Source organism: Macrotis lagotis, chromosome 1, assembly GCF_037893015.1.
Source record: "Macrotis lagotis isolate mMagLag1 chromosome 1, bilby.v1.9.chrom.fasta, whole genome shotgun sequence".
Lineage (NCBI taxonomy): Eukaryota > Metazoa > Chordata > Mammalia > Peramelemorphia > Peramelidae > Macrotis > Macrotis lagotis.
In genome coordinates, this window is record NC_133658.1 from 380,613,898 (window position 1) to 380,630,723 (window position 16,826).

Sequence of the window (16,826 nt, forward strand, 5' to 3'; positions counted from 1 at the left end):
AAAATCCTCTATTTGAAATCCTTCATAATCTGATTCCTTCTTACATTTTTATTACCTCTACCTATTTCTCCTTGCCATGCTACTCTATGATCCTGAAATACTGATACTGTTGTTCCATACATACACAGAACACTACCTCACTCCTCTCTGTGACTTTTAACTGGTTCTTCTCCATGCTAGGAATGTTCTCCCAACTTGACTCCTAACTTTATAAGTCAGTTCAAATCTCACCATCTGTAGATCTTTTCAATATTCCCCACTCTCACTAGTATCTTCCTTTTATTTTTACTTTAAGTCTACTTCATATGTATCTCCTATGTGTGTGTATGAACACATGCATATATGTAATACATATGCATATATGTATGTAGATAGATAGATAGATATAAATATGTATGTATATCTATCTAGATATAAATATCTCTTTATGTCTCCCTCCCCTCACTAGAATATCAGCTTTTAGAGGGCAAGGTTAGGATGGAAGTGGGAGAGTATCTCTTTATATATTTGTCAGGCACAAAGGAAATGCTTAAATAGAAGCTTGTAGATCAGTGGTTAAAAAAAGGTTGTTACTTTCTCACATTGATATAATTAGCAAGTATTGGAGAATAGATTAAAATCCGTGTCTTCTTATTCTGAGTCAAGTAGTCTTATCTCTTACTATATGTTATCTCTGCACATTACATTATTTGCAAATTGGTTGGTTGGTTAATTTGTTAATCCTGAATTTCTAATATTTAATTGAACTGACAGAACTTAGGTGATGGAAATATTCATTTTTCTTAAAGTTATATATACACCAGTTAAAATTAATTTATCAGCTATTAGCATGCAAGATGAATAATTTAATGAATGAAAAAAGCATTTTTCCATTGAGTGCTTACTATGAATCCTACTATGCTTACCATGTTAAGTTTTACAGACATAAAAACAAAAAGAAAATGACCTAAGGAGTTTGCTTTATAAAGACAATTTAGGGAGCAGTTGTCAAAGAAGGGAGTTTTAATATGGGGAGTCACGGGAATGATAATTTTATAATAATACATTTAATTGCTAAGACATTTCTATGACATTATTAATTGAATTACTTTTTTGGAAGAGTAAAGCTAGGAAGGAGGAACACTTGTTCAACAGTATGAGATGGCCTCAGTGAACAGCACTATATCTAGGTAACTAATACTCCTTATATATGTGTAAAATATCATGAGATTATAGATTTTAGGTAAGGGGGATCTTAAAAGTCCTCCATTCCATTCTTCATTCTATATGTAAAGAAATTGAGTCCCAGAAAGGTCAAGTGATCTGTAAATTACCTAGGGGTAAAAGGGTACACCTAGATTTTAAACTAAGGTACTAGTCAAAAACCTTTTCACTAAATTCAGTCCAGTGTTATAGGAGAGTCTTACTTAATATTATGCAAAATCAAAATTTTTTATTGTTGGCATTGATAATAAGTTTGATTTTTACTAGAAGTCAGATTTGTAAAACAACAAAATTGCAGCCATTAAAATAAGTCAATTGCTAAAAGAGAAATAGTCATTTTTTCAATTGGGAAAGGAGGTGGGTTTGTATCTGGGTTGAAAGAATGAGAAAGGGCATAAATCCAGAACAATGAAAGATTTCAGTGACTGAAAGGAAAGGAAGCACACCCAGGAAGAAAAGCTTCCCCATGTCCATAGGACCCACTATGGGAGGAAAATTCTCCAGGCAAAAATTGATATCTTTATGAGGCCAAGATAGGGAGTGCTTCCAGAATTTGCAGTTGGGTCAACTTTAGAGGCAAAACCCACATTATTTACAACTTAATTATTTTTTCCTTTATTGGGATGGGAATGAGATGGATACTTAATCTGTAATTTCAAAAGTTCCAGAAATGGAATTTTGCCAAATGGAACTAATATAGAGGGGGATAGGCAGGGAAGAATTACAAGTATTTGTTAAGTCTTCATACACTTCCTAAATATTATCTGATTTGATCCTTACAACAATCCTGGAGTTAATGCTGTTATTATTTTCATTTTACAGTTGAAGAAATTTAGGCATACAGAGGTTAAATACAGGGTCACATGGCTTATGTGTCTGAGGCTAGATTTAAAATCTTTTTTTTAATCTAAGTCCACTATGCAATTCATTGAACTACCTATCTGGACATCTACTCTGCAGTTAATGTAGCATTCATGGTGCAATAACTTTGTATTGTTCTTCTCTTTATATTTAGGCCTGTGTGACTATACAATGAAATGCATCAACCATAAAATGACTTAAATTTGATATGCTCCAGTTTAAAAATAGCTATGCTCCTCAGTGGAGGATTAATGATAATATTAATAATTCAACTTTAATTTCTTCTCTGCTTCTCAAAGGTGATCTTATATATACCTATAAAACTCTAGTGTAGGAAGTTTGACCAAGTTGGGAAGGTACTAAGTATGGGTCTCATCAGGAAACCCGGCTACGACCCCACCTCTAATCCTAGGTGAAGTAATTGGTAATTACGACTATGTTATTGATATAGTTTTAAATTTCTCTGTGTGACTGTCTTTGTCTCTTTTTTGAAAGACCTGTGATTTGTCTTTTCTTTCTTGGTAGGATGGATGTGTGCCAGTTATTTGAGAAGCAGACAAACTAAAGTCACAAAGCAACTGTCAAGTGGCATACCTGCAACTGGGAAGTGACTTTTTTTAAGGGAGAACAATGCTTTATGACCATTGACTAAAATAATACAGTATTCACCCCAACATCAAAGATCTTTGAATTGTTGAACAAAATAACTATAGCATTTGCTATTTGAAAAGATCTACACTATAGACTCTCTAAAATTCCTAACAAGGACAACAGAAGTTAGTACCTAAAATAATATATAATATTATATGTGAAATGAATCAAAATGTATGCTGAAGAGCTCATCATTTACCATTAAGAATGTAAACCAAGGGGCGGCTAGGTGGCACAATTGATAGAGCACCAGTGCTGGAGTCAGGAGTACTTGAGTTCAAATCCAGCCTCAGACACTTAATAATAACCTAGCTGTGTGGCCTTGGGCAAGCCACTTAACCCCAATGCAAAAAAAAAAAAAAAGTGAACCAAGGGGAGATTTAAAAATAAAATCAAAGGAAAGTTTTGTGGTCACTTGGTCTAACGGAGGAAAAATCCCACTACTGAATTTATCAGAATTAAATGCACATTCTTGGTGATCTGTTTAATTTATATTTCAAGATTTGAGGAACTACTCATCTGCTAATCAATGTCATTCATTCCATGTTGTTTGGGAAAGTGAATCTGTTGACATTACTCATAATATATAGACCTTATATTTACCTTACAACAAGTGATTCTAACATTAATTTAAGATTTTCCTTCCTTTCTGATTGGGAATACCATTGGATTAATAAAACTAAGATTATTTTACACAAGCTACTACAATTTAAGAGTCTGGGAAAATGTCTCACTAACTGAAAAACAAACAAATCCTCACATCTGCAGCTAACATGTTTTCTTCAAAGAAAAGCTTTAGTCTAAATAATCATTTCAACTCCTCTTACAGACTCTTCCCTTGTATGAAGATTAAACAATTATGAACAGCAAATTTACTTTGCTATGTAAGTGAAAATGACAGATCTAAACCTACATGGTAGAACAAGAAAACTAAACTTGGAGATGTGATAATTGAGTCCAAATCTAGCTTTTTCCACATATTTCCTGTGTTACCTTAACTAGTAACCAAATTTTGCTGAACCTGTTTCTACTTTTGAAAAATGACACATTTAAATAGATGAATTCTGATATCCCTTCCATTCCAAGATGTGTTATTCTATTTATAAAATCTTCATAAACAAATGTATTATTAAAATATATTTCATTTGAATATAACAATCATTGTTAATAATCTTTAATATAAGATTATAGTGTGATTTTCCTCCATTATCCATTTATCTAAACAAATAGTTCACAGGATTTTCCTTTAGTCACATGTTATCTAGCATTTATCTCAGAACCCTACCTGAACTTTTCCCTTTAAAAATATTATTACATCCTTTAATTAGCAAAAAATAAATTTTAAAATTAGATCCTGGTCCATGAAGAAGAAATTTCTCTAATTTGAACCAATTTAATTTCTTTTTTTCAGATGTACTTTAAAAATTAGTCTTGCCGATATATAGCTATTGAAACTTTCACTAATATACCTAAGTGAGCATACTGAAGAATTATGAAATGATTTGTGAAAATTCAAATTTGAGTGGTTATGATTATTCCTGATGGTATATTTATTAATGACCAGTTGGAGCAATGATGGCTTAGGACATTCAAAGTAGATCTATAGCTATAAAGGAATAATTTGTTCTACTAAAGAATTTCCCCTTCCATATATATGATCATCTATCTGTCTGTCTACCTATAATATATTATATATATATTTATGTATATATGCATATACTTTTTTGCGTGCTTGAAACACAAAATAATCCTAAAAATCTTTGTTCAGTTTTACATTTCAGGAACTTAGAACTGCTCTAAAGACTTGTGTGTATGTGTTTGTATATAGTGTTTGTATATGTGTTTGTATATAGACAAAAACACATTCATGTGTATGTGAATATGTCCACACATTCACATGTGTGTATGTATGTGTATGTATAGATAGATAACTTAAGAGACTGAAAAATATCCTCATAATTCAATATGTTAAATTACTTTCCAGAGGATTTTTTCCCTTTATTTCATTTTTGTTTTTAAAAATATGAATAGAATTTTCCTGCAGCAGGATATTAACAACAAATAGATAATGGTGCATAGTTCTTTAGATCTAGAATCAGAAAAGCTTGAACTTGAATCCTACTGTAGACACTTCATAACTCTGTGATCCTGGGCATGACTTAAACTCAGTTTTTAAAATACAAAAGGGGGTTAAAAATAGCAGTCATTTTATAGGGTTGTAGTGAGGATCAAATTCTGATAATATATTTAAATGTACTTTGAAAACTTAGAAGAATATAATTGAAAATGAATAACATTCATATTGCCATTTATAAATAAATAGGTATATTTAATCTTCATAGTTAATTATTTATTATAAACTTATTAATAACATTTTTGAACTATGTGTCTATATACATATCTCCCTGACTAGATTGTAAACCTGTAAGCTTTTTAAGACAATTTATTTTTTTTTTAAGGTTTTTGCAAGGCAATGGGGTTAAGTGGCTTGCCCAAAGCCACACATTAAGTGTCTGAGGCTGGATTTGAACTCAGGTACTCCTGACTCCAGGGCCAGTGCTCTAGCCATTGTGCCACCTAGCTGCCCCCAATCTGTTGTTTTTGCATTTCTCTTGCTATTTATTTGTTCACTTAACTTTTCTTGGTCAAGCACAATGTCTAACTCATAGCAGCTGTACAATAAATGTCTGTTGACATTTTAAAGAAAAAAACAACTTGAAAAAGAAGAGATTCTTCTAAGTAAAATGACTAACCTGGACTCAAGAGAATGGGTGTGTTTGGATATGTTACATATGTGATTCTATCCAAAGTTGAATTATATATATATTTTTTGGATATGACAAATGTGGTTATATTTTGCTTGACAATGATTATTTAATATAAGAATTAAACTTGTCTGTTTGTTTTTTAATTTACCAAATAATATTGATATCTGTTCTGTACTTTATAGACTTAGAGAGTTTTGGGGGGGTTGTTTAGAAATTGTCATTTGCCCATAGTCAGAAAATAACAATGTGCTAAGCATAAATCTTGAATTCAGATATTCTTGACTCTATCCACTTACCCACTCTGCTTCTCAAAAAATTATCATATAAAATTAGGTGCTATGATTATCAAAAACTATCAGTCATAAAGAATTTTCTAGGGATTTTGTATCAGTGTAAAAACTAAGTTATCCCAAGATATGGTCATCAATTCCAGATGGGGATTAATCTTTAGAAAATGCCTTCTGCTAAGTCTTCTAATAATATCATCAAATGAAAACATACCAGATGCTTTTTATCCTACATGAGAAAGATGGGGTAGGTGAGAAAGGTAGAATTATTCCATCTTATCCCAGTATCCTGACTTGATCTCTTCCCACCTTTAGGAGACCTACCCTACCTGTAAGGGACAAGCAGAAGCTACTCTTTCCTATCACATTTATCTCCTAGGTTTGCCAGCGTACTAGGAAAGGAAATTATTATCATCCTATCATTTTTCTCAACTGATCTACTGGCCCACCTAACACCCATAGGTCACACTGAGGTCAAATCCCTGATAAAATTAAAATCCAGCCTGCCTTCATTCAACAATCATGAACATATCTAGGTTATTCCCTGGCCAGCTCAGTGAACTTGAACTCCTAGCTGGCTTTATCCAAGCTCCATTATCCATTCCTTACTTCTCACTTCCTTTTTTCCATTCTTCAATCCTCCCTTCTCCTTTTTGTATACAAAAATTATCACCCTTTCCATTATACTCTATGCAGTATTTGCTTCGTAGGTAAAAAAAAAAAAACTTGATTTCATCTTAATTTTTTTTTCCTTTCCCACAACTTCTGAATCTCATTAAGATTTGGTTGATTCAGATAATGGCCTTCCTTTCCACTTTCAACTGGTTGAAGGAAGTGGAGAAAGTTGTAATTCTTCTTGCTCCCCATTGCCTAGGCTATCCCTCTATCTTCCTTATTCTCTGAGATTTACTTTATACAGATTTATTACCCAATCAAAATTCTGATAGATATTGTACACCTACTGCTAATACATTCTCCTTTCTTTAGCAAATCAGTGATTAGCTTATACTCCTCTCTTCCACAACTGCTGCCCTCATAGTAGGAAACTTCAACATAGATACTGCTACTCTTTCAAACACCTTGCTTCCCAATGCCTCAAGTTGCCATTTCTCATGAGCTATTCCCCCATCCCACATCAGGTACACATGATGGTCATACTCTTGATCTTGCCATCACATACAAATACTCCACTTCCATATTTATGGACCTTAGCACAGTCTCTTTATGTCTCCCTCTGTCCTACAAACCCAAACCCTATTATTTTTCCTCACTCTGATCTCTAGTACCTAGACCCTTTAGTTCTTTCCCAGTTAATTACCCTGAAAGAACTTAGTCTCCCCCTTTCAAAATTTTGACCCCTTAGTGAAATAATTTATCTTTACTATGTCTTCTCTTAAATCCCTTGCCCCTTATCCTAGCTTTAATCTTATCTTACCAAGTCTCAGACCTAGTTTACTTCTACCATCCACTGCCTTTATGTGCCTTTACCTACTAATGTGCTTTCTAAAAGAAAAATCACAAAACTTGCTGAGTCCACTACAAATTTATGTTGCATAACTTCAAGAAGTCTTTCACTTTACCAAGGCAATCTTTTTATATTTCTCTAATTGGCCAAGTATCCCATTCATCACAATGGTTTTTCAAAATTTTTCCATCTCCCCCTCAAATCTCTCATAGATCCCTTTCCTTCCACCCTCTCAGCTTTGAACCCATATTTCACTGAACAAACTGAGACTAATACCCAAGATTTTCCTCTTCTAGTCTCCTCTTTATCTTATATTTCTCCTCTTGTCTTATTCTCCTTCATCTATATTACATCTATTCCATCTTATTCTCCTTCATCCTTGTTTCCTATAAAGATATGGCCCTTCTTCTTGCTAATGCAAACTCTTCTAGATGTACAATTGATTCCATTGCCATTCTGACTTCTTGAGCAGTTTCTTTCTCTGTTATCCCTGCTCTCTCACTTATCTTCAATCTTTCTCTGACTATTAGATACTTTTCTAACTATTTCACTTGGTGATCTCATCAGCTCCCATGGATTCAATTATTATCTCTATCCTGATGTTTTTAAAACTACTAATCTAAACCAAACATTTCTACTGTCATCTAGTCTTTCATCTCCAACTCTTTATTTGACCTCTTGGATGCTCCATGGTAATTTGTGATCCCTTTAAGGGTTTTCTTGGCAAAGATAATGAGGTGATTTTTAGTTTCATTCTCCAACTCATTTTACAGATGAGGAACCTATCTGAGGTTATATTTGAACTCAGGTCTTCCTGACTCCAACTATTCACTGTGTCCTCTAGCTGTCCCATGGATATCTTAAATTCAACATATCAAAAACTTAACTCATTGTCTTTCCCTTGAACCTTTCACTTTTTTCTAACTTCCTTATTACTTTTTAGGGTACTAGTTACTTACTCTCATCTCCTATATCCAATCTATTGCTAAATCTATCAATTTTATCTTTGCAGCATCTTTCACATATGCCCCTTTGTTTTCTTTGATACCACTACCATCTGGTGAAAGCCCTTATCATCTCATTCTTGAATTGCAATTTAAGACATCCCTCCTCATCTTATTCTTAATGCTTCTCAGCTGCCAAAGGATCATCCTAAAGAGAGCAACCAAATAAAAATGGTAGCATAGCTTTAAATATAAATGATTAAGAAATACCCAGATACCACAATAAAAAGTGAACATATCTGTGGGTCTTAGACTGCTGTTGTGACAGCCCCCTGGGCAAACTGCAACTTCAGTTTCTGACTAGAAGTCAAGGCAGAAAAGGGAAAGCATGGAGGTTATGGGAGACCAGCCTTTTTTCCAGACCTACTGCACCAGAATATACATACATACATACATATTGCCACAAAATGGCATTGTAGCCCAATAATGATCTGCAATTACTTGCGGAAGTGGGTTCAAAGGGGCTGCAGCATATGAGTTAATATGAATGGTGCAGTTTTTCTATTTTTCTTGGAAGAACAATGAAGAAACAAACCTGAATTATTCTCAGACTATTCCCTAATATATCAATCTCATTTAAACAAATTCAAGTTTTAAAACATAATATAGACAAACTGTAATAAAAATTATACTCCTCTTTAAAGGAAAATTGTGAGGAACAAATCAGATAATGCATATGAAGTGATTTATAATCATAAAACTATAAATAAATATGAATTATTTCTTTGAAAGATTCTAACTGAAACTGATTATTGTGCCTGAATGGGATGTAATATTACTGTGTCATGACAAAAAATGAAAGGAATGATTTAAGAGAAACCTGAGAAGATTTGAATGACCCCGTATAGTGATCAGCAATCAGATGAGAAAACAATTCATACAATAATAACAAAATTATAAAGACAAAAATGTTTTAAGGACTTAAATATTCAAACCAATACAACTCAAGGACCAATGATGAAGCATGCCAGTCATTTCCTGTCAGTAAAGTAACAAGTTCAAAAGGCAGAATGAGGAATGTATTTTTGAACATGGCTAATATGAGAAATTGTTTTGCTTAACTATGCATATTAATTACAAAAGTTTGTTCTTTTCTTTGGTCTGGGCTGAATCCTGTCTCTACCATTTATGTGATTATTATCAAGTCAAAAAACTTGCCCAAGCCTCAGTTTGTACATCTGTAAAAGCTAATGATACCTCCAATATTCACTTTACACAGCTGTTAAGGGGTTTATATAAAACATATAAACCATCTGGGAAATGTTAAAAGATGACAAAAACATCAGATATGGTCATATCCTCCCCACCCCAGCTCCCAGTAAGTGGAGTTATATAATTTATTATAAATAGTAAAACACACTGATGGCCTTTACAAAGATTTCATTGTTATGGCCTTTCTTTTTTTTTTTTTTTAAATGTTGAACTGTGTGAGGAAGGGGAGAATCCATCTAAGAACACTTTTCAATTTGGCATTTGCTTGAAACATGATTTCTTTGCCTAGTCAGTCACCAGTGCCCTTCCTCAGGGCTTACCAATGTACCTCCCAAGATAATGAGCACATCCCTCCTACAGTGTATCTATTTTTATCCAGGGAGATGCCCAAGTCTCTAAATCTATCTCAAAAACCTCCAGCCTCTGAAAAGGAGCATGATGTGTCGCCACCAACCAAGCCACTAAGTAGAAGCTATTAGGCAATTTTAGTGCTCCAGGAGCTAGTAATATTGAGCTGTGTGTCCTGGGGTATCTCAGAGCTCAAATTTAGCCAATAATGCTTCAGAAAACAGCGTTTGAATCAGGTCTGTGGATATTACCTTTCACTTCTCAGTTGGCATAATAGGAGCTATATTAGCTTTCCTAACAAAGCAACAAATTACCAAAGACTAGTTTTCTTAAATATATTCTAAATGGATCTGCTGGGTAAGTGAGGATTTCTAATAAATGTGGAAGGGGGGAAGAAATAACTAAAAAGACACACACTGGCAATCCTGCTTGAAAATCCTTGATTTTATTTCCATTGATGTAACATATTTTAATATGTTTTTGCATATTTAATTTCTTTGCTAATTTTAATTAGATTGTGGGGATATATTTGTCATTAGGAAACATTCTACAACCTTTTTAAAGCCTAATTAAATTAATATTGTTATCACTATAATCAGAGGAGAAAAGTCAACATCACATTTATATTTTCATCAATCAGTTCACATTAGTTGCATGTCAAACATGGATACAGTGTGGTAGGTATGATGATGCAAGATAAAAACTAGAAGACAATGTTCATATTTTCCCTCAAATTGATTTTCAGTTTAAAAGAGACAGGCATAGCTCAAAGAACAACTGAATATGGATATTCATAAAATGTGTGCTAAAGTCAGTTAATAAAAACAATAGCATATACAATATATATGTGTATATATATTTTTATACAAGAGTGTATGTGTTCCTCTCTATACTTTGTTACAGAAGCTTTCACCTGCTGCTTTATTTTCTAGGACAAGTCCTTATTCAACAGTCCTAGGCAGTATGTGTATATATAAATTGCATAAAATATGTATAAATTACAAAATATATAAATATGTATATAACTGACTATATATAAATATACATGTATATCCATATGATATGCATATCAATTAAAATGTGTATATAGTTTCAGATCTATATGAACTAATGTACTACATGAATCACTACTATAGGAAACTAAACGATTTTTAATAAAAGATTTGTGTGACAGAATAAGAGATCTTTTTTTAAATCGATCTGGGGTAGACAATTCATTGTTATTTTTCTAGTGCAACAAGAGAGGGTTGACTTGGGTTTACTACTATCAGCTATGCTTCTGTGTCAGTTAGTGACAATCTTACCTTGGCAGTGTTGTCTAGACACTGACCAGTGTTAACACACCAATACAGTGCCTGGAGGGACTTTATCCTCTTAGATCATTACAGTGTTTTTTCCTTCTTTTCTGGCAGCAATCAAATATAATATAAGGCAAGATTTTAAAATTGGTCCTGCAAATCTTCTACGAGTAAAAACTATCACCAAAGAATAAAATGGAAATGTTTTCCACAAAAACCTACTCCACAAGGATTTATTTCTGATTCTCCTAAGCCACAGTTCATCTCTCCAGTTTCCAAGTCTTGCCACTTCTACCTTTACCACATTTCTCTCGTGTCTAGTTCTCCTTTCCATTTACTGGACTGTTAACTCTAATCCAAACTCATCAAAACCTAGGTTATTACAATAGCTCTTAATTTGTTCTCTGCTCCATAAGTCACTCCCTTCTCCAATCCATCCTCCACATAGCTACTAAATTAGTATTCCTAAAGTATAGGTTTGATGATGTCACTCATCTGTTAAAAAAAAAACAAGGTTTCAGTGGTGCCTTATTGCCTCCAGGATTAAGTACAAAGTCTTATTTTTGGAATCTAAACTTCTTCCTAGTTTAACTCCAGTCTAAACTTATCGCCCATTATGGCTCTTCAAATACACACTCTCTGTACCAATTTTTCTTTACACAGGCTCCCTTCCAATCTAGAATGTTCTCCTTTCTTACTCCAAACTCTTAGAATCCCCTTCACAAAAATTCAGCTCAAATAAAACATCATAGATCTTCATAGTTATAATTACTATGGGTAATATCTACAGCTAATTACTTGATACTTATCTTGTACAGATTTCTAAAAATAAATAAATAAAAATATATGGATGTATTTATTGCCATCTTTGAAGAAAGCAATCTTTTTGAGGACAGGGATAATTTCACAGTTTTGTTTTGTTTTGTTTTGTTTTGAGTAGCACAATGCCTAGCAGATATTAAAACTAATGATTGATTTAAAAACTAGTGATTGACTGATATGCAAGTCAATGGTTAATAAATGTATTATTTTCATGTATAAAAGCTCTGAGGTATTAGAAATGTAAACTTCAGCAATAAGAAAAAAAGAAATTAAATGAATTAGAATAGGCAGCTAGGAAACAAAACTATCATTCTTTACTTAGAGAATCCAGTAAAAATCTACTTGAAACTATTATCAACAGCAGCAAAGTTGAAGGATATAAAATAAACCCACATAAATCATAAGCATTTCTATACATTACCAACAACATAACAACAGTAACAAAGAATAGAAAAAGAAATTGCATTCAAAACAACTGTGTTACGCAGCATAAAATATCTGTAGGCCACCTTGCCAAGACAAACTCTACTATATGAATATAAATTATATTTTCAAACAAATAAAACAAGATCTAAGCACCCAGAAAAATTTCAGTTGCTCATAGTTAAGCTAAGTTAATATAATAAAAATGATAATTTTACCCAAATTAATCTACTTATTTGTGCCATATAGTTTCTGGTTTAAGAATTCACTATTTGACAAAAATTGATCAGAAAGTCAGAAGTATTGCAGGAAATGGTCATAGATCAAAATCTTATACCATATACAAAGATAACTTTGAAATGGTTATTTGATTTAGACATAATGGGTGATACCATAAATCAATTGGGAGAACAAGGAATTATTTCCTTGTCAGATTTATGAAAAGAAAGAGAAGTTATAACCAAAGAAGAGATAGTGAACATTACAAAATGCAAAATGGATGATTTTGATTGCATCAAATTGAAAAGATTTTGCACAAACAAAACCAATACAGGCAATATTAGAAGGAAAGAAGAAAGTTGAGAAACAATTTTTATAGCCAGTGTTTTTGATAAAGGCCTTACTTCAAATATATACAGAACTGAGTCAAATTTATAAGAGTAGAAATCATTCCCCAGTTGATAGTCAAAGTAATAAATAGGCAATTTTCAGAAGTTATCTATGGTCATATAAAAAAATGATCCAAGTCATTATTAATTAGAGAAATGCAAATTAAAACAACTCTGAGCTACCACCTCACACCTATCAGTTTGGCTAAAATAATATAAAAGCAAAATGATAAATGTTGAAGGAAATGTGAAAAAACTAGGACATAAATGTACTGTTGGTGGAAATGTGAACTGATCCAACCATTCTGGAAAGAATTTGGAAATTTTCCCATAGGGCAATAAAACTGCTGTGCATTTCAGGGTCCTGAGGAGAATTGGATTGTGAATTAACTGATGCATAGCTTGATCTGCCTCCCTATATCATCCCACTGGATGGAGTGGCTACATCCACCCTACTCCTCAGCTCCTCTCCACCTCTGCTCCTCATACATTTATCTGAACCTGTTCCCAATCCCACAATAAGGGACATGAATATTCTGAATTTATTTAATTTGGAAAAACTATTCATTAGATAGTCAAGCATTTTGTAATCTTGTTATGGGTTGTCTCAGGGTGGTCAGAAAAGCCACTTAAGTATTTCTACTGAAACATAGGCACTGCATGTCTCCTAGAAGTTTTTGTAGTTACTGGAAATTGGGGAATGAGAGATCTGAAGCTGAGAGGAAAATTCCCCTAGATTTGAGAAAAATAGGGAGTTAATAAAACAATGACTTCAGTAGAGGTTGGAGATTCTTTCATTATCAATTGAAATTTTAGAATAGTTTGTAAAATTTATATATATTTCTAAAAATCTCTGTGAAAAATGCAAATGAGGAAAGTTTAGAGTAATGGAGTCTGTTATATGATAAATCTCTATGTGAAGATGGGGATCTTAGCATTTTAAGGAATCAAAAGGGATATCTACATCTGGAGACAAGGTATTCTAGACTTATAGCATTCCTAATCATTTTACATTGGGGGGGGGCTATTTAGTTAATTTTCTTATAAAATTTGTTTCTTCCCTATTAGAAGTAGTGCAACTACAACTAGTGGTCCAAGCTGACTATCATCCTGTACCCAAACCTGGGAGCCAATGACCCTTGGTTCCTGCTTCAGCATATTCTTGGATGTACCCTGACTTTCCCTCAAACAGGACCTGCTAGTCAGGGACACTTCAACATCCTCTTTTCAGTTGGAAGTATCTTCAGAAATAAAGAAACCATTGCTCCAACTCCCAAATCAATTGTTTGAAAGGGGAATAAAGGAGGGGACACATAAGAGAAATATGTTCTATAATTAATCTGTCCCCTCTGCATTGACCATAAACTTTACATTAACACTGATCCAACTCTCTCCATACCCACCCCCCCACCCCTCAAATCTGGGTGTCTCTAGTCATAATGATCTTTATCTGACCACTGGACCCAAATGGCCAAATAGAGAAAATGAAGCTGATGACTTTACACATTCCTCAATTCCCTTAAATCCAATTTACTTGCTAGTTACCATATCATATCCCTGAGGCAAGTCAATTAATCCTATTTCCTCATCTATAAAAAGAAGTGGAGAAGGAAATGGAAAACTACTCTAGTATCTTTGCCAAGTGACTCAGTTTTGAACAACAATAAATTCAAAGTTAAAAATTTAAGATATGTGCTGACAAGTACTTTGAGAAAACCACATATGATGTCCATAAGTATCAGAGTTCAATATTCAAAACCAGTTAGGTATTACCTTGCCCATTAGAGAAATGTAAGGAAAACAAAGTTAAAATGCTAAAAATAAAATGGTTTAGATAAAGATAGGATCTAACACAATGAACAGTATGAGGGGAAAGGGAACATTATGAGATCACTACAAATGAGATGTGACAAAATTCTTCAATTATGACACATTTCCATAAAAGGATATGCCTGCAATTCACAGTTAGGAAGATCAGATGATAGTTAATAAAGGGCATCCTTTGGTAGTACATTACTAGGATTCTGAAAGTTGTCAAGAAAGTTGGAGGTTATTGGGTTCAGCAGTTTAAATAGGGGCAGCACAGAAATAATTTGAGGCATTTAAGGAATTGGAATAGGTTTAACATCCCCATAACTGAATAATACAAAACAAAATCAACTATCCTCTTCACTTATTTTTTTCAGGACAATGAAAAAGTTTTCAGCTAAGACAGCTGAGCAATTGAGTTTAGCATGAGTAGATGGGAAAGACTGGGATTTATGTTGGGTCTGTGTTGTCTTAAAAAAAAGTTAAAACATAGCCATGTATAGCCTGGGATGATTTAAATCATAGCTTTTGGCAATTCAAAGAGTCAGAAAATGGGGGAGAAGGGGGTAGCTAAGAAAGAACTGAGGTCCTTATATCCTAGAAGCAAAATCTTGGAATCTTATGGCAAAATTCTGCATAACTGACCTAAAACTAGGATATCCATAGACCCAAAAAAGAGCTTTGAGTTTACAAGTGAGGGATTTGTTGCCTTGGGTGACAACTCTTATTCTTTTCTCCCTTCAAGATATCCTTTTAATGTTCATTTTATACAAATTTAAACTGTATAAAAATGTTAGTGGAGGGGGGGAAAAGAGGCCCACATGTAGTGATTTTCCTTGAGCCCTGCCTGCCTAAAGCAAGAGAATTGATCAAGTAACTAAAATGCCTTCTACATTTGAATGTATCAGTTAGTGCATTGAAACAGTTTCTTAATTAACCTGAGTTAATTCAATTGCCAAAAATATCTCATTAATGATCAAGCAGCCTGGAGTACTTTAGAAACTAAGAGAATATAGACCAATTTTAATACTGTACTTGAAACAGCATGAGAACTTATACTGGGAACTAATAGCTTTCTCTTCTGTTTTTATTTCTACCTGCACAATTCTAATTTTATATAAAGTCTGTGTAGAAAATTGAGTTTTTCAATCATTTCAAAGTAATTTAAAAATGACTTTCCTAATAGTATTCTTAGAAAAATGTTATTTATTATCTGAAATCCTTACCCAAACATCACCATTAAGAGTGGACAGAAAACTTAACCCATCCCACTAAATAAACTAATTTAGAACTACAGGAGTTGGCTGCAAATTTAGAACTCTTCATTTGCCCATATTAAAATACTAAAAATCAGAGTTAAAAATGAGCGTGCCAGCCAATTATGCAAATACAACATCTAGAATAGATAGTTCTTTGTCTATTCTAACTCATGAAATACCCCCCAAAATCGTCTTTTATTTCTTGTGCTAATATTTTGTGCATATGTGCATAAGTATAGACTTATATACATATATCAAAAATATGTATTTTAACAGAAGCATAGTATTTCCTTTGATAGAATTTGTACTTCTCAAGGGTAGGGCAGAGGCTGGATTTGTTTTGTTTGTTTTTTTTGTGTTTCTATTTGTATTCTTAATGTCTAGTATTTAGTAATGTTTAATAGATGCTCGATTGATTGATTCAGGGAAATATTCAAATACTTGATTAAATTAATTTATTGTTCAATTTCTAGTTATATACACAGTCTATGACTTGGGTAATAACTATTATTTAGATCATCACACAGCTTTTTTTTCCCCTATCTCCTCCTCTCTCTGTAAAGGTCTCGGCTATTATTAAGTATTAAGAGTAGAAGAACTGCCATGGGATTTTATCTTTTGAATTAAAAATGTTTGACCTCGCTGTCTCCATCCTTTCCACCACCCCTGAAAACTGAAAGAAGGAAGAAAAAAAAAACACTCACCACCTTGCCCCAACTTTTCGTCAGCTCTAATTAAAAGCTACATTTTGTTAAGCAAATTAGGAGTTACAATAAAGTGGAAGGAACATGTGAAATGAATAATTAAC